This window comes from Marmota flaviventris, chromosome 10 (genome assembly GCF_047511675.1).
Source record: "Marmota flaviventris isolate mMarFla1 chromosome 10, mMarFla1.hap1, whole genome shotgun sequence".
NCBI lineage: Eukaryota > Metazoa > Chordata > Mammalia > Rodentia > Sciuridae > Marmota > Marmota flaviventris.
In genome coordinates, this window is record NC_092507.1 from 76,226,398 (window position 1) to 76,246,343 (window position 19,946).

A 19,946-nucleotide genomic window follows, 5' to 3' on the forward strand; every position below is an offset into this window, starting at 1 on the left:
GAAGTTTTCAGAACTAAGGGAGATTTTTAAAATTTTTAATTAGTCTAATCCTTCACAGAGACCTGAAGTTCTCAAAGACAGAAAGAAACTCAGGATCTGCAGGTTAATTTAAACACATTACCTTTTAACTTTTCTTAAAAGAGTTTTATTTTTCTTCAGAGGTTTTCCTTCTGGACATTTAGAATTATAATGAGTAGCAGAAATGAAGGTAGGGATATCAAAAGATTCTCTAAAATAGAATTATGAGTTTTACAAAATGATTGTTCGCAGAGCTTTTAAAATGAGCACGTTTTGAGCTAAATGCCCTCCTTCAAGCTGCCCCTCTCACTGGGTACTTTCTGGGAAAGGAATGGTAGCTCTTTGGGAAAAAGCATTAAGTTTGTGAAAAGACATGAAGAACTGTCAGGGCCATGGTAAGCAAGAGACTGAGAGAAGGAAATGGGTGGCAGAGGAGTACCTTAAAGGATGCTAAGTTCCCTCAGAAAGTTTTGAATAACAAGGCCTTCTTAGTGCCTGACGGATAGGAATGCAAGTTACTGGTTTTTCTGGCCCCTTTGCTCAGGCTCTGCTGTACTTGAAGGCCCTTGCCCTTGCAGTTCAACTGTGTGCTCCATAACTGAAGTCTGTGCTGCTTTTATTAGGGTGATGGGGAAGGGCAGGTGAGATGCAGTTCATCTCTCCTTACTCTGAGCAAGGGTCTAGAGGCATTGCCATTGTCAAGACTCCTATCCACCTTTTTATACAGGCTATTTCTTTGCCTGCTTTAGGAGGTCACTATAGCAGCATGCTACTCACAAGTCACCGTAAACCAAGTCCTAAGGCAAAAGCAAATGGAAAATGAGAAATTGCCAACAGTTTTACTAGAAGTTGAAGCCATGTGTTTGTTTTTGTAAATAGCATTTACCTCTTAAAACAGCCTGTTAGGGGGAAAAAGTTTTTTTAGGGAATAAATATTAGCTGAATAGGTCCTGAACTGGATAGACTTTGTACCTTGGCATGTGAGTGGCTGTCCCAGCACCTTTTGAACTTTTACCACCAAGTAATTGTGAAAAGGCTGACAGCCAATAATAGATAACCAAAAGAGCACAGTGTCCTCTGATCCAGTCATCAAGGTATCAATGGTGAAGAACCCAGCTATTTCAACAGTGGTAGCTTGTAAATTGCAGGATCATTCTCAGGTGGAGGGGATCTCAGATAGTCTCTGTGCTTGACTTTTCCCCTAGAATTCACTATTGTTTTTAGGAATTTAGAGTTTAGAGGAAATAGCCTAGATATTATCCTTCACAAAGACCTGTACTTGATTCTCCATTTGATCACTTTCCAGCTGAGACATTGGGACAGTTACTTGACTTTTATGAACTTATTTCCTCATTTGGGAACATGGGAATAGGATTTGTGTGAATCTCCTGAGAAATGCTTCTAAGCAAGAGGAGATTAAAATGAGATGTTGTCTAACTCTTGAGTAAGAGCTTAATATGCATCAATTTCTGTTTCAAAGTTTAGCTTTTTACGTAGAATGAGTCATTCTTTATATTCTGTTCTCCATTTTGAGCTTAGAAACAAGGATGACTTTTCTTTAAGCCAACAATTTGATGATAAAAGGAGTTGTTTGTCAGACAGTCCTGTAAGTGCCTGTAACTTGATAGATTCTGGGTGCAAAGGCAGGCAGGTTACAAATTCCAACTCATGGGGCAGGCACCCTCTCTCTACCCACAGCAGATTCTTAAACCATCATCTGTTTACCTTTGTTTCATTTTTCAATGCTGGGCATTTACTATTTTTTAATACTACGCTTAAAATTCACTAAATCGGAGTTCAGCAAATTGAAGGTAATTCTAGAACTTTAGAACATCTCTGTGATTCACACGCAGAGAAATACAGAATCGTTTTTTTTTTTTTTTTTTTTTTTTTGGAAGAATGCACTCTGAGATTATGTTCCCTGAAGATTCAGTATATGTAAATGTTGGTGGATTGAGGATGAGGCTGTTCTGAGTAGAGACCCTAGTAGGAACCCATAGTACTGGGTAATTGGCGGTCTCTCCCCACCCTCTCAGTTCCTGAGAACTCAGTTTGTGGTAGCGTGCACGCTTTCTCTTTTGAGTCAGCAGGGCACAAGACAAGTAATTTCCCATCCTGAAGCTTTCTCCCGCTTGGCTGTAGTAGATGTACTGGGATGTGGCTATTAACTTTTAAAATTTGCATAAATCCAGCCTTTCCGCTACGCTGGAAAGGCTGAGTCTTGTCTTTACACCTTCCCGGAGGTGATTCTTTTCAGCGGGCGAGGGCGGGGGTGGGGAGATGAGAAAAGGAGGAAAAGGAAGGCCATTTACTGGGGTGCCTACAGGGGTGCCCACCGGGAGGAGGCGCGGAGTCCACGGATGTAGGTACTAGTGGGGAGCGGAGAGGCCAGATGGGCTGGGAACGGAAGGGCTGTGTGCCGGGCAGTGGGCGCTAGGCGGCCGGCAGGGGGAGGCCGGCTGAGGTGGTGCTGGAGCCCCAGCCGGTGTGGCCGGGTCCGGCCGGCGCGGGAGAGGGCGGACCATGGCGAGGCGAGCAGCAGCTGGGGCCCCTGCTCTTCCCTCCGCACTGCTCTGCGTCGTTCCCTCCATGCCGCTAACCCTCGGATCTCTCGCTCTTTCTCTCCCCTGTGTTTTCAAACAGGAAGTGCACGGCTGTCTGTAACGTGCTGCCTGGTCCCAGGATGGAGGAGTGAAGTCCTGCCTCGCCGCGGTTCCAGCCTCCGGAGCCCGCCGAAGCCGAGTCCCCGGAGAGAGTACCCTGAGGGAGCAGGGTGACCTCCTGGTCCAGGTGCGCGGGGCCGGGCCAGGGTGGGGACCCCGTTGGGGGGGGAAGCGCCGGACTGGTCCTGCAGCCCCGGAGAGCCTTTGAGCCGGATCTCCAGCTTGGCACTGCAGCTGCACTTGGGTGGATTTTCTTGATCGCCTGCCCCTACTACAGCTTTCTCATCCAAGGGTTTCTGCTAAACTCTGTCGCTGCCACCGCCCAGGTGTGTCACACGGGCTGGATGGCTTTGGGCATCGCAGAGCCAGAGCTAGGACCTGCAGGGGCGCTGTCCTAGGCAGGCGCTTTCCCTGCTGGGTTGCCCCAGGGCAGGGTTGCTCGGGTACTGCCTGTGGCCGCTTCCTAGTCCTCAGCAGCCCTGGCCGCACTTTCCTCCTCTGGCTGCTGCCTGGAGCAGCTGCTTTTTGTTCCTCACTGCTGGCCTGGGGTTGTCCACATAAATATTCTGGGAGGCTTGAGACAGTAGGGGTGTTAATGAGGTTGGTGTGAGGGCAAGTGTAGGGACCTAGGGAGAAACAAAAGGATGAGTTGTGGGTAAAGAGTAGGTGGAAAGAAGAGTCTTTGTGTCCAGGCCCTGAAACCGAGGGTCCTGGTTTCTTGCTTTTTATTTTGGAAGAGCCATGCCATCACTGGCTGAGAGAATTGGTGATGCAGACACACACCGGAAAGGTAGAGACCAGAAGTGAGGGAGAGCAGTGAGTTCTGGGGTGTTTAGTCTGGTGTCTGGCTTGTTAACTCCACTGTGGTTTCCACTGTGCTGAGACAGAGGGTGCTTTAGAAGTATGAACCAGCCGTCTTCATTTATTAAATTCTGTTTGTCACCAAAGTAAAATTGAGAATGACTTTTCTCAAATCTATTAGGTGGATTATAATTTTATATCCATATCTCGTGCCACCTCAGATGTTCATAGGAAAAGAAAACACTAGGGAAAGGTTGGTTTATGCTGCAGACTTTTTGCTTTTTCATTTCCCTTTCTGCTCTTCACTCTGCAGAATAAGTCAAATTCACTTCTTCTCCAGTGAAGTCCTGGCCTTATTATAATGCCTGTATTTATCCAACTGGTGAAATGCTAGTCTTGGGGAGGGAAACTAAGGGAGGGATGCTAGAGAAGATTCAGTTTGATGGCATGATTATATGAGGACAGATTAAATGTTTGGACAATATGCAAGTCAATAACATTTTCTTAGGCTATTTATTTTGGAGAAAGTGATTAAAAACAAGCGACTAGAGGGAGGAAAGTGAGACCTTGAAAAAGGGGATCTTTTTCTATAACAGGGAGAGTGTCTAATCACAGTAATCATATCCACTCATTCACCTCATTAGGTGGCCAAGCCTTCTCAAGAGGCAGGCTTAGTTGTAGAATTCATGATGTGCAATGCTTATTAAACCATTCTGATACTGAAAAAGTTATAATAAAATATATTTGTTATGTAATTAATTTGCTTTGAAATTAATTTTATCTTTTGTACTCAGGTAGACTGATATATTTATATTACCCCCTTCCCTTCCTTTGTTTCCGCATACATAGTATGGATATAATTTGAATTATAAGATTCTATTGTACCAATATTCCTTCAGAACTTTAATCTCTTTTAAGATGTAGCTGCTTTGAGCATTGTGATATGAGTAATTGGCATAATTATATTAGCAGTAAGTAGCCAAGACATAGTATAAAAACTGAAGCAGTTAATCTCATCCTTACTGAATAGATAGGTGGACTTAAGTATGATTTAAATTGTTAGATGTCTGTATTGTGTCTCTTGCCAAATACATCACAAGCTGACAAGTGAAAACAAGTCATCAAGAGAGTTTTTTGTTTTGTTCTGTTTTGTTTTGCAGTGCAGGGGGTTGAAGCAGGGCCTTGCACATGCTAGGGAAGCTCTCTGCCACTAAGCTATATTCCCATCCAGCGCCAAGAGAAATTCTTTTATTTATATATTCATTCATTCATTCATTCTAATTTGTTATACACGATGCAGAATGCAGTTCATTTCATATTACACATAGAGCACAAATTTTCAAGTCACTGGTTGTACACAAAGTATTTTCACACCATTCCGTCTTCATACATGTACTTAGGGTCCAAGAGAAATTCTTGAAAGACCTGTATAGCCTTATTGTCTTTCCTCTGTCTTTATACCCAGGTATATTCCTTGTACTCTGGTTTATTAATTTACTTAGGAACTTTCTTCAGCATCTTTCACTCTGCTCTAAGATACAGTAGGATGGTTTCTTTGACCCTCCAAACCTGTTCCCTCTTTAGGAGCAGGATCTACTCCCACCTTATTAGGATTTAAATTCAGGAATAGTAATACAGGCCTTTAAATTGTTATAGTAATAGGCCTTTAAATTGTCATATTCTATTTGCAGAGTATATTTTCTATATCTTGTTTACAGTTGGTAAGAGAGTGGTAAAACAGAATTCATTTACTTTTACTCTAGTTTATGGAGAGATTCCCCCATGTCCAGGTCTTTTCCCATTCCTCTCTTCTTGGCTTTGGCCCAGAGCTTTGGGTTTTGTTGTTTTTTGACTTGCATGCTTGACATTTACACCTTCTCTACATCTGTGACTAGATTTAAATGTGTTTGTGTCAGTGTGATTTGTATTCTGTTGCCAAAGTTCTAATGGTATATTTTCATTTACAGATATACCATATTTTTTGGGTGTGTTTGGTAGTGTCTTTTGTGGTGTCTCAGTGAGCAAGTATCTTTTTGTGGATACTTTAACATTTTAGAATTAACAAAAAATATCACTGATTTACCCCTTTTATAATAGGTGATATATATGGCTTTTCCCATATTCCACCCAATACCACTACCATACATATCCACTACTTTCTTGCCCCAGTACAGGATAACCAACTAAGAAATTCACATTACTGGGAAGTGTGAGCAAACCCACATGACTTTAAGTTATATAGTAAATATTTTTGTAATATTGCCTCTATAGAAATAGATTTATTTTCTTGTCTTTGCAGTACTTAAAGTTGAGGCTCTCTTTTAGTTATAATTTTAATTTTGCATTTTAAAGAATATAAATTAAAATTGGGGGTATATTTTCACTGGAAAATGCTGAATAAAGTATTTATTTTCTCTTCAATAATTGGAGTATCTTTAGTGGTCTGTAATTCCTCCTCTATAATATTGTGTCAAAATGTAAAGGGTAGGAGAAGATAAGAAAGGGAGGTAAAATGAGGGCTCTTTCTTTTATATGGTAGGAGTGAAATGATTCATGTATGTTTCCTTAATACACAACACACTGGCCGTTTCTGTCTCTCCTGGTGAGTTTCAATGGCTTATGAAGTAGCTGTGTGTCTCTTCCAACAGAGAGGCTAAGAATTAAAGGGTAACTAGCTTTGATGTTAAATGCCAAGGAAAAGTTAATGGTCAAGAGAGAACGAGGAGTGGAAATAAAATCAAGTTAAGCTTTTCCTTTTTTCAAAACCTTCTTTTTTCTTCATGTATATTATAAAATAAAAATTACCATCTCAGTCAGAAATTGTAAGCAGTTTTTAAACTATAAAGCAATGTTTCTCAGCCCTTGAAAAATGAGAAAATGTGTAATACTAAAAGATTTTAAAGCTTGTCTTTAGAGTTTTACTTTTTATCTCTGAGGACTGCAAATATTTTATAGAAAAGCTACTTAATACCACTCTACTGGGTATATGTTAGTGATAATAGCATTTTCTGCATTTGTAAGTAGTAGTGCATGTCCACGTGAGATGGGTTCTGTCTCCAGACCTCTCCCAGTACCTCCAGTCCACAGGTTGCAAATCCGGGCCAAAATAAAACAACTGCTCCAGACCAGAAATGCTGAAATGGTGATTAACATATATAGTATGTTACCCTTCCGGTCATAAACACTTCCAGGTGGAATTTTTCCACTTTGTTGTACATTAAATGAGTGGTATGCGAAGTTCTGACTTTGGATCTAATCTTTTTCCCAGGCTAATTGTTTTTCATGGTCAACTTTGCAATCTTTTCAGTTACTCAATCATGGATAACAGGATTTCTTCTAAGAACATTTCTGTGAACATCCCTTCCTTGTGTTTGCCAGGACTCTGACACCAATCTCAGAATCACCAGTGTCATAGCAGTTACCACATCCTTGTACTTGTTTCCCAGAAGCTCAGAGAAGCTTCCCACCTTTAACCTTGATAGTTTGCAATAAGTGTGTGGAAGGGAAGATATATTATTTGCCCCTGTTCTGCGGTGGGAAAAAACATGGTTCATATGGAGCCAGTCTCTGGTTTTTACACCTACTGTTAAAACTGTTCAGTCTGTATTCTGCTTAAGATGGGTTAAGCAGAGCACCAGAATAGTTCTTTTATCTGGTAAAAAAAGAAAAAATGACTTCCTATTTTTCTTATTTGTCAGACTTTTATGTGGATTATGTTTAATTTTCTTGATATTGTGCAGGGTGGGTTATAACCTTGTTTTATGTGAAGACACCGAGGCAGGCAGAGATGACTTACTCAAGTCTCAGGGACAAGGCCTTGATTCATGCCCAGATATGTGCCACCCCCAAGCTTAACATTTCCTTTGCTGTGTTTCCTGTGTTCTGTATCCTTAGCCTAATGTATGAAAAGAAGTGATCTTGGTTTAGTCTTATCTACCTTTTCAGCAAAGGTTAGCTTAATCCCATAGAGAAAATGCAGATGTTAGGAACATTAAAGAGTCAACTTTTTAAAAAAATTTGTTCTTTTTAGATGTACATGACAGAAGAATGAGTTTTGACATATGGAGTATAATATAATTATTCCCATTCTTATGGTTGTACATGATGTAGAGTTACACTGGTTGTGTATTCATATATGAGCATAGGAAAAAGTCAAAAACAGTAAATATTTTTGACTTTCATGTGATATATTTTCATTTTTTTCCCGAAGAAATTTAGGTGTATGGAATTTATTACCCCTCATGAGAGATTCTTGAGATAGTTGCCTACATGCATAATTAATTGCTGGATTATAGAATATATGCATACTAATTTCACTAGGAATTGTTGGCAAGTTTATACTTCCACCAATATTGCATAATGATTTCTTTTTTTATTCACGAATTTCCTGGTGTTACCAACTGGATAGATGTTAATTGTGCCTCATTGTTTTTTTTTATTTTTTAAATTTTGTTTAATTTGTTCTCAGTTTAATTTTGCTTTTTTCAGATTACTGGTGCAGTTGAGAGATATTTTCATTTATTCAGTTTTCCTTTTCTGTGAATTGTCTTCATATCTTTATCCCCCGCTTTTCTGTTGGCACTCCTGCCCTTATTGCAAGAAGTTCCTGGAGAGTTTTTGTGGAGTTCCCTGACTAATCTAGATATTAATTCTTTGTTGTCTTCAGATATTACGAATACTTGCTTCTTGTATGTCACTTCTCTGATAACTTTGTCTGGGGTGCCTTTCAGTAACAACAAAAATCTTTAGCTTTAAAGGAGTTGATTCCATTAAAAACATTCTTTTTTCTTTCTTTTTTTTTTTTGGCAGTGCTGGGATGAGACCTGGGGCTTCACACATGCTAGGCAAGTGCTGTACCACTGAGCCACATCCTCAACCCTGAACTAAACAGTTTTTAATATTATTGTGGTCTGTGCATTTTGAGACATTTAAGTCATTCCCTGTGACTGGTCTCACTTTCTTTCATTAACTTTATAGGTTTAATCTTATCCTTTATCTTGTAAAATTATTTTGGATTTGAGTATTTCAAATTTCAAATAAATAGTACAAGTACTATTCCAATTTTTAATCTTAAGAAACTGGTCATATTTTGAGTCATTTCCCCAGCATTGTCAAATAATTCATTCTTTATAGATTTTTAGCGCTACTGTTAGCATGTAAGTGGTATGTTGTTCAATTGATTTGTTTGTGTGCTCCTGGGCATTTGATACACTGCCATATTAATAAATATTATAAATAATGGTATATTAAGATATAAATTTTATAAATTTACAGATATATTTATATAATTTATTAGCATGATTTCATATTACATGTACCATTTATATACAAATCATATTAACATGATTGAGATACTAATGTATATTAAAAAGTTCAAAAATGTTTAAATTGGGGAAGTTTTTTCTGGGGGGTGGGTGTCGGGTACTGGGGATTGAACTGAGGAGCACTCAGCCACTGAGCCACATCCCCAGTCCTATTTTTTTGTATTTTATTTAGAGACAGGGTCTCGCTGACTTGTTTAGCGCCTTGCTTTTTGCTGAGGCTGGCTTTAAACTTGCGATCCTCCTGTCTCGGCCTCCTAAGCCACTAGGATTACAGGAGGGTGCCACTGAGTCTGGCTTAGTGTTAAGTTTTGTGTTTTGTGTTTTTTTGTTTTCTTTGTGATGCTGGGGATAGGACCCTTCTGCATGTTTCGCAAGTACTCTACCACTAAGCTGTACCCCAGCTCCAAGCTTATTTGGGGGCAGATTTCTTGCCCTTATTTGTGTGTGGTAACTGTTACACCTGCAAATGTATTTTTTAGATATGTGTCTACATAATGGGGAACATTCTGAAATTATTTGATGACAATTTACTTTTAATGTTCCTAACATTACTTTTTTTTTTTTTTTTCTTTTTCTGTTTTGTTTTTTAGTGGTTATGGCTCCTCTTCACACGTAGTTCTCTATGTAGGACAGTGTTGTCTCACTTCAAAGACTTCACTTTCTTTTTTCAGTGCTCCATATGGGCTTATATAGCTATGGGTACATTCTGGGTATGGCTTTGAATGAATGTTTTATGAGGTGTGGTGCTCTAATACATGGGTGCATACTCTTGAAAGCCTGTTAATTATAGATGTCTTTTTATTATTGGGAAAGCTTCATCAGTTTCAGCCTAGTTTTGTCCAAGTGTACTTTGCTCCAGTTTGTTCTCAGTTCACTGGGTCTCATTCTTCCTCCTGTCTCCACTGAATGCGATGTTACTTTATTTGATACTGGGTATTTGCATGCCTGTGCAAAGTACAATGTATATAACATGACTTTTTATCAAATAAATTAGAAATCACTATGAGAAACAAATTACAGTCTCAAAATAGATGGCATGACAAGATTTGTGTAGGCCAAAGATGTTACCCTTAGCTATCAGTTTTAGAATCATGTGACTGATAGACTGTATTTTTATTTCTTCTTTTATCTGCTTTATAGATATAGGAAAGAGTTTTAGTGTTTTTCATTAACTGCTGAGATTTACTTGCATTAAATTAAGTATGATAAAATTATAATGTAGAAATGTTGCGGAGTCCAAAATCTGCTTATGCAGGTAAAATAGATACCTTTGGGCTATGGGAATTGTTCTGTTGTGCTTTAGACACAGTTTAGTAGGTATTCACCTGAGTTTGATTATAACAGCCTAAGCTAGTGATTTGATTGAACTTAAATACTTATTAAGGACTTCATAACATGGATGTTTCCCAGTTTTCCTCCAGATTCTTCTGTGCTATCCTAACTAGCTGTGAGATCCACCTGTCCTACCAACTTCCTCTCTTATTCAACTCTTCTACTATAATTGACAGCCAAACTACTTATCCAAATTGTTAAATCTTAGTTTCTCCTACCTCCTGTGTACTAGGCATTTTAAGTTCAGAGGATACAAAGTAAATATCATAAGGTGGCTGACCTCAGAAAATACAGGCATAAACCATTAACTGGAATTTAGGATACAAGACATTTTCCAGAAATATATTCTGATAAGCAGTAAAGAGTGGGACACAGAGGAAAGAATGGTATGTTCTTATTTGCGAGGAGAGAATTCCTAAAGGAGGTGAGATTGGTGCCGTTAAAGGGTTAGGATTATTTACCAAGTTAAGCAGAAGAAAAGTAGCCCAGATAGAATAAACAGCTCAGATTCAAAGCCTGAAAGAGCTCAGTGTGTGAGAAACATGGAGTATGAGTGATTGGATCAGAGAGGTTGTGGTGCAGAGAGAAGAAGTTGGAGGCACCTCTGGGTTTGAATTCTTGGTCCAGCCTGCATCTGGGACCATGCATTACACTTCTGGAAATGTGAGCTTTATCCTTACAGCATTGTGGCTTCGTCAGAGGTAAAATAAATGCTCAAATCATTGTCTTAAGATATGTGGAAAAGCTGAGAACAAATTGGAGCAAAGTACACTTGGACAAAACTAGGCTGAAACTGATGAAGCTTTCCCAATAGCAGGGAAGTCCAGGGTCAACCCCAATAATCTAGGCAGAATTAATGAGGACCAAAACCGAAGCTTCATTTGTGAAAAAGGAGAGGAGAGGATGGACTTAAGAGATGTTTAGGAGAAAGAATTGGCTCCTAACTACATAAAAAGTGGGAGAAGAATAAGAGGAAAGAAGTAGTAGGATGACTGTTGGGTTTTATGGTTGGAAGATTCACTGTCTAAGGGTGTAGCTAGTGAGGATAAAAACTTAAAAGGAACAAGATTGAAGAGAATAGTGGGTCCAATTTGAGGTGAAGTTGGGGGATCTGTGGGGTATTCTGTTGAGTTTCAGAAGTCTGGGTCTCAGGAGAGAAAGTCAGGTTTAGATATGAATTGGGAAGTGACTGAGAGCCGTGAATGTGGTTGAGATCCTGTAGGGACCCCTAAAGGATCAAAGACTGAGCAGACACGTGGAGAGGAGTTAGTAAGAATCAAGAAAATCTAGAAATACAAATAATATTCAGCACTCTATATTTTAAATTTTATTTCCATATTTTATGTCATCATTCCCCCCCTGAAGTAATCATTGTTACTGTCTAAAGCTCAAGTAAGCAACTTACCAAGTCACCCAGGTAGTAAATAGCGAGCAACTGTACATTTGTCAGAGGACTCAGGGAGGTCAGTTGGAGCAAAGAGAAAAAAGGACATTGGATTTGGCAATCAGGTATTCAGTTGGTAGTTAGGTGAGTTCTAAAGTCTAAAGCTGGATTGTCGGGTGATGAAAGTAGGAGATGAGAAGGGGGAGCAGAGAGTGTGTATGTTTACTCATGTACATGTTTGTGAAGAGAGATTGGTGTGTTGGGTGTAGTGACTGGAGCTTACGCTTTGGTTGAAAAGAGTGAAGAGGAGGTGACCACAGGTAGAAGAGGGACTAACTAATAGGGGAAGGTTTCAGAAAGATAAGGAGGCCAGGTTCAGGAGCACAGACATGCTCAAAAGGGGTTGTCTCTGGAATTGGGACATTTACTCCTTTGGAACAGTTGAGGAGAAAGAGTCTGCGTGACTGTAGATGAGGGTACAGTTAGTGAGTGGGAAGGAAGTTGCAAGAGTTCATATCCTGAAGGCTGGGTGTTCTCAGAAAAGGTGGAGATGAAATGAGCTGAGGATGAGGTAGGTGCCTTGCGGAGGCTGTTGAAAGTTAGTAACAGTTAACTTAGGAAAAAGGAGGCTACAGATGGAGGGTGAGAGTCGTGCATAGCTGAGGGCCCCTTGGAGCTCTGTCAGTGGGAATAGATGTTGATGGTGGATTTTTTTTTTTTCCTGCTTGATAGAGTAATATGATTAATATGAATGAACTTTTAAAATAGAACACACAGGCCTTGCCTGAAACATCAAGTTTAAGTCAGCGATTCAAGGAAGCTTAAAGATCTGGGGGGAAGGGAGGAGAAGGAGGACAGAGGAACAGGAGGTTGAACATTAGAGAACTTGAGTTCTAGTCTTAGGAAAGTGATCTAATCTTTTGGGCCTCAGTTTTCCCATGTTTCAATGGAAAAAATTATACTTCGTGTCCTTTCAAGGCTCATATAGCTCTCAGAACTTCTGTGAGATGTGTGTACCATTAGACAAAAAGAGTGCATAAAAAAGATGAGCTAGATTGCTGTCATTTATTTCCCAGGGGTTCTTCCGATAGCAGCTCTTGGTCAGTTTCAGCTGTCAGATAATGGTGCCCAGGTGGATGCTTTGTGGCTGCATGTGGCAGTTGGAGAGAGGTCACGAGTCAGAAAAGGAGACAGACAGGAGTGAGAAGCTGTGGTAAGAGCTGCACTTGAGGTAAATGAGTAGATCTGCCCTGCGCCCCACCTGCTGTGTCACGTGGTTCCCTGATAAGTCACTGGTCACAGATGACATTTTGTAAGGGAGGGGATAGTTTTACTTTCATCTTGGTCTTGTTTCTATGTGTATTTTCCTCTCACTGGGCTCCATTTCCCCTCTCCATTAAAAATGTGCTGTTGTGGAAGAGAATTGATCTATTGCAGAGGCCTGAGTATGTTCAGCACCTTCCTTAATTCACACACCTAGAGTTTCTTTGCCCATAGAGAAATCAGAAAAGTTGGCAAGACTTCCTCTCTCTGATGAGTTGGTTCTGCTCTGCTCCTTTAGAGGGTGTACTCTTCAAGCTGTTTAACCATTTACTGCTCTTCAAAGAATAGGAATAACACTTTAAAAACCCCAGAGGTGTGGCTGGCATTAAAAGGTAAATCCAGGTCAGATTAAGTGGCTCCAGAGATCACTGTAATAATTTAACAAGCCTGGGCAGGTGAAAGGGCACTCTTTTAAACAGTGAGCCTCGAATCTTTGTCCATACTCTCACAGATTCTGGAGAAGCCTCAGCATTTCCTTTTTCCCTCATTCCGCTATTATACAACTTAATGCTTGGAAAAATTTTCACAGGAAGTAACAGGGTGTCATAATTTTTGTGAGACATTTTCTACAGAATTCACCCTCTTCAGTCTGAGAATACTATTCTCTCTTCACCCACCTGCTCTATTTTCTTTCTGAAAGTCTTAATTTCTCCATATAATTCGATATTCTTCAAAGTAAAACATAGTTTAAAAATTAAAACCCTTTAAACTTGAAGTTAAAATGTAGTCTATAAATGTGTTCTTCCATTTCCTGAGAAACAACAGGAAGGATTTGCTTTCTCAAAATAAACGAAGTAGCCTGACTATGAACTCAGAGCAGTAGAGATCAAAGATTCCAACATGACCACATAATGGGAAATTTTCAGTCATTTTTCTAACCCAGAAAACCAAGTCTAATGTAGTTTTGTTGTTGTTTTGGGTATTAGGCATCAGAAAGTATATGTACAACTAAGAAATGCACCTTGAGCATATTTAAAATATACTTAGCATAAATGTTGGCTATTTAGTCTTTAATTCCAAGAATCTGTTGCCAAGGTGTATTTGATTTGTATGAACATGAAGCAATGGAAAATACCCTTCTTGAGCATTAAATTTAGGAAGAACAGAGGACAACCAACTGATTTCCTGCATCCATTCACCATCTAAACTTTAATTTAAATTCACTAGTTCAGTAAATTATTTCATAGCTGTGCTAGTAGGAGAAGTTTAGCAGCTCAGACACTGAACTGCATTGAAAATAGAATCTGCTACAGGAATTCTGTTGGTGTGTGTGTGTGTGTGTGTTTGTGTAGAAATGTGCACATTAATATTCATCTATTTCTAGAAACATGATAGGAGAGCCTGTTTTAAAGAAAGGAAGTCAATTCTGTTATAGTTGGCAGATTCATATTTGTAGGAACAGGCAAGATGAGGGAGAAATATATGCATTCATTTTTCATCTGTCATTAATTTGTGCCAAATAATATGTGATTCTTTTTTTCCCAAATGGTGTAAAATAGGTCAACATTTTGAAATATTGGACAGTGTTTATGTTGGGAAGTTTCTGAATACATTGAGAACTTTTAGAATTTCTTGTTAGATTTTTTTTTTTTTTTTTTTTTAACTAGTCTTTCAAGAAAAGGTAGGGAGCTGGGAGTGTAGCTCAGTGGTAGAGTATATGCTTAGCATGCATGAAGCCCTGTGTTTGATCCCCAGCAGAAGAGGGATGGGGGTAGGGGAACAAGGAGAAAAAGAGGGGAAGGAAGGAAGGGAAGGGAGATTAAAGGCAAGAGAGCAGATCTCAATGCAGTGTAAGCATGAAGTTTAGGATCTGTGTCTTTCTCAGTCCCTTTATTTTAACCTAAGTCTTTATATTCAAAGTGGGTCTCTTGTACACATCACATATTTGGGTCTTTTTTATCCTGCCCAACAGTCTGTGCTTTTGGTTGATGTATTTAGATGATTTGTATTTGAAGTGACTTGATATAAATGAATTAATATCTACTGTGTTTGTAGTTGTTTTCTGTTTATTTATTGCATTTGCTCTTTGTTTCCATTCCCACACCCCCATCTTCTTCTGCCTTCTGTGTTTTTTAAGTGAATAGTTTATATAATTCCATTTTATCTCAGCATACCAATTATACTTACTTTAAAAAAAGTTTTGGTTGGGGATATAGCTCAGTGGTAGAGCACTTGTCTCAAATGTATGAAACCCTGGGTTCAATCCCCAGCACCAAAATAAAAAAAGCCAAACAACAAAAAAAAAAAACTTTTAATGGTTGCCCCAGAGTTTTCAACTGATTTCAGTTTTTCAAAGGAAAAAAAAAAATAGTAATGTTTATATATATATTGCATAGAAAAAAAATTGGAAGTATGTACACCAAGATATTAAGGGTGGTTATCAATGATTGGTAGAATAATAGCTGATTTTTGCTTTATGTTTTTATAGTCTTCTGTATTATCTGATTTTAAAAATGTAAGTATTATCTGATTTTAAAAGCAGGCCTTACTTTTATAATCAGAAACAACAGAGCTCTTTTCATTTTGAAAAAGAACCAAGAGGCAGATTACAGCAAAACAAACTGAAAATGTCCTCTGAATCTAAACTTTACAACCTGATTCTTTCTAACTTGGAGTAAGCACATAGTCTCTCAACAGCCTGCAGTCCCAGGCAGGGAAGAGAGATTTGGCTGCCTTGCACCTTCCACTGGAAAGACTGTCAACCCTCTCCTGTTCTTCTGAGCATACAGAGCAGTGAATCCTGACAATGACCTGGGAAACAGTTCACTCTGGGCTTGGCATAAAACTTGTTAATACAGAGTGCTTCAAACCCCTCTGTCTTCATAACTAAGGTTTTCCCTCATGTGGAACTTCTTTATGCTTCTTCACTATCTTTCAAAAAACTAATGAACAGAAGAACAACACTTGAAAACTAGTGTAAAGTAAAGCTTTTAAACAACTTGTGATAGGTTTTGTTTTGCTGTTCTTTGTGGCAGGGTGGAGAGGAGATGCTGGGGGAGATGAGAACAATTGGTGAAGAGATGATTCATGTGCAGCTGTTGGTCCAGCTCAATATTGAGGCACTTGGGCCTCTTGTAGGCTACAAGAAAAAATTACCGTTACTGTTTTTGCCATGTGACTTATATCTTTTGAATTTATTTGGGTTTACATTGAGTTTGAATGAGGTTTTGCGTGACTGAGCAGAATACTCAACAAGAACAACTAAGAGTAGTTTATTTGGGGCTCACAGTTTCAGAGGTCTCAGTCCCTAAATGACTGACTCCATTGCTCTGGGCCCAAGGTGACACAGCACATGGCAGAAGGACATGGCAGAGAAAAGCTGCTCAGCTCATAGAGGAGTCAGGAGGGAGTGTCAGTCAGATCCCAAGGTATGCCCACGTGACCCACCTCCTCCAAGCACACCCCACCTGCCTACTGTTACCACCCAATTAGCCCATTCAAACTAGGATGGATTGATTAGAGTACAGCTGTCACTATCTAGATAATTCTTTTACCTCTGAATATTCCTGTTAACACAGTGATTTTTAGGGGCTGCCTCATATCTAAACATTGACATGGTATAAACCAAACCCAGACGAAGGTTTAAGAAAGTAGCAAACCAGTGAAATAGTGTTTTTGATTTTTTAAAAATACGGTTTTAGTAAAGTAACTTCCACTGTGTTATCAAGAAAGTCATAAATTTTATAAATACTAGTTTGTTAGCCTGTAAAATTAGGACTATTATGTTTTGCTGCTTGCCTGTGGCATTGAAATAAACAAATTACAAGTGACTTTAAGTCTTCTGAAAGAAAGGAGTCTATAAAAGCAAATGCCTTTGTCTTCCTGTATTTCTAGATGGAAAATTATAGATCTCCATTTTAATATATTTTATTATTGGAGCAAGGGTGTTTCACTGATGCTAAGTGATGAGTAATAGTCATTCTTTTTTTGTTGTTAATTTTTTTTTGTAGTTGTAGATGGACAGAATGCCTTTATTTTATTTGTTAATTTTTATGTGGTGCTGAGAATCAAACCCAGTGCCTCATGCATGCTAGGCAAGCACTTTGCCACTGAGCTACAGAAATTAACATTTTGATATAAATAAAAACAATCAGAAGAATGTATGAAATAAATATAAAAAGTATTTATTCACACTACACTGATTATTGCAACTATGTTAAAGTTCATACAAATTTTGAAGGGAACACAAAAATATAAACAATTGCTACTTAAGGGATATGAGTAAAATTTAATTCTCACTTTTGATGTTATTTTACAAGAATTACAGCAGTCAAAAGTCAAGTGTCTAAGATACTTATGAAGATAGATAATCTTAAGATGTTACTGAATTTTTACTATTTATAGTACAAATTCTATTTGTAGTATTCAGTAGAGTGTTCAGTAGGTGTAGCAAGTAAGAGTAGATAATTTGACTTCTTTTTCTTACTTATTTCCAAATGAGGGACTTGACATGGAGGGTGGTATCAGCAGAGGGATAGTGATGACAGTCTAAAGACTGTTAATATCTTAGCTCCTGTCTCCAAGCATTTACCTGTGACAGCCTTGGTGCCTTCAGTCTCTTCCTCTGTTTTTAACTTGCTGAAATTTGAAGTGTAGAATTCTGTTTGCCTCTTGCTCCTCAGGTGCAGCTGTGAAAATTACTTAAGTGAGAATGGTTCGGGGCTAAGGACTGTGAATGGAGGAAAGAAATAATCCTCTCATTATTTTAAATACGGAAAAACAGGATTATGTACAACCCTGCGCTTTCACCCGGAAAGAACAGGTAGCATAATAGGTTATCTTTGCTTTTATAATGTAAACCATAATGCTTTAATAGCTACTCTTAGGAAAAGATTGGCAGGCTCTAATTTCTACTTGCCTTTTCATCCATTTATTTCATGATGATTCCTCTGCGTGTTCAATCATTTGCTCATTGAAAAAAGTGAGAGCTTGTGGTTAGCTTTGCCGCAAATGCCCAGTGTGAGATCTAGATATTACAGCACTGCATTATAAACAGTGAAGTGAAGATTTTTAAATGACAAAAATTACTTTGAAAGTACCCTGTAAAAATACTGAGCACTAAAAATGTACAGTTTTTAATAGTTACATGTGATATATAAAATATATAAGATATTTTATTTATTTGCATAAATGAATTTCCCTTTTTAAGTCTTTAATTCTATATGAATAGTGTATTTTGTGGGACAATAAGGCCAAAAAGCAACATTTTATAATAATATCAAAATATTCTTGGCCAAGTATTATTCCAGTTTGTGTCTGGGGCCTAAAAGTCAAGTAGTTAGTTTGAGTTGAAGGTCATTCGGATCACTTGGTAGGTGAAGGATCTCCTGTTTTACCTTAGGCTCATATCTTCCATATAAAGAAAATAGCTATTTAAGCTCTTCTGGAAGACATAGAAACCTATGCACTCTCTGATATGTCTTAAATCAATAACTCTTTATATTAACACTTTTATGATAAAACCTAATTAATTTTTTTTCTTCTTTTTTTTTTTTTTTTTAATATATATCATCCTCCATGAAATAACTAACCAAAGACAGGCCCACCTTCATCTTTCTCCTTAGTAAATTTACCAATCCTAGAGCTCTTAACTATATCACTAAGTTCATTTTTTTTTTAAAGGGATACTTTTGAGATTTTCCTTAATTCTTTAAATACTCTCCATTTTATCTTTTGAAATTATTGATAAGGGCTTTGACAAGAAACCTTGTTAGCCACCATGTGATGATGATCCTGAGTGCAGGCAATGGATGTTGTTGGGAGACAGATATTTGCTTTATCTGAGGAATAAATGTCCTTCAAAATGATAGAATTGGGAGGCTGACAAGAGCCCCCAGGCACTTTGGAAAAGTTCGAAACTTCCATGAAAGGCTGGGCCAGCAGCGACCTCAGAGGTCACAGGGAGTATATATACCATTCATTGAGGAGCGGTGTATGGGGAAAACTCATGTAAAATACCATCTCTTCCCTGTCCTAGCTCTGTGACCCTAGGAGAATAAGCTGACATCTCCCAAGTCTCGGTTCTCTCCTCTTTAAAAGAAGGGCAAGGGGCTGGGGTTGTGGCTCAGCGTTAGAGCAATCACCTAGCATGTGCGAGGCCCTGGGTTCCATCCTCGGCACCACATAAAAATAAATAAAATAAAAGTATTGTGTTCAACTACAACTAAAAAATAAATATTTAAAAAAAAAATAAAAATATTTAAAAAAATAAAAAATAATGTGAGGACTCTTGTGTGAATTTAACACATGCAAAGAAAGCGCTGTGTAGTTCTCCTTCCAGATGATGGTGATTCTGTGGTTTTTCATTTTGTGCCCTTTTCCTTTCCCTCTGTCCTCCCTTTTTCTGTCTTCTCATTCTTGTAGCACTTTTAATAATTCTGATTTTCTAACTTGAATCTAATGTATGAAATATGATATGTCAAGAGCTTTGTAATGTTTTGAACAACCAATAAAAAAAAATAATAATAATTCTGATTTTCTCACTTTTTGTTGTCCTTTTCTCAGTCTATGCCTTAGGTCTACCCCGTGGTGCAAGACACCTTCAATGTGGTCAGGGATTGATTCTCTGTGACCCTTTGATGACTCTGAAGACATGCACTGCTGTGTTAGTTTCCTGTGGGCTTCTGCTGTACCACTTTCTGCCCCATAGATGAGGGGTCATGAAAGTATCAATTTGGAGTTGGATGTGTTTAGGGAAAAATCTTTTTATACAAGGATTTATGGAATAGAAATCTACATTGGTAATGCTTTAGTTTTTTCTTTTTTCACTCTAAGTTTCTGTTTTGGAGCCAGGATTGTAATTGCAAATGTTGTATTTGAGAAAGAAGAATATCAGGTCCAGGAGGGCCAGAAGCATTCATTTTCTTTAAGAGGAACATTTAACATAACTTTGTGGAGTAGCTAAAAGTACTACAGAAGCAACATAGAATTTTAGTCATTATGAACTCTTTGAAGATCCACTTATTGGCAGAGTGATATCTTTTAGAAGTATGATAGAATCTCATTAGTACATACTTTATGACTGAAAGAGAACTGGTTATGTCATTAGAGAAATACAAATTATTAGAGCTAGAAGGAATTTTTGGGGTCATGCAATGCAAT

General features: G+C 38.4%; 1 protein-coding gene across 2 annotated transcripts in view; it reads left to right on the top strand.

The window, feature by feature from the left end:
* The window catches only part of Lrrc8d (leucine rich repeat containing 8 VRAC subunit D), a 111,817-nt gene that overhangs the window by 20,464 nt on the left and 71,407 nt on the right, over positions 1-19,946 (top strand). For both annotated transcript variants that reach the window (XM_027935069.3, XM_027935068.3), the window contains exon 2: positions 2,662-2,808. The gene's annotated coding sequence lies outside the window, so the exon portion shown is untranslated. The remainder of the gene's footprint in view (positions 1-2,661; positions 2,809-19,946) is intronic.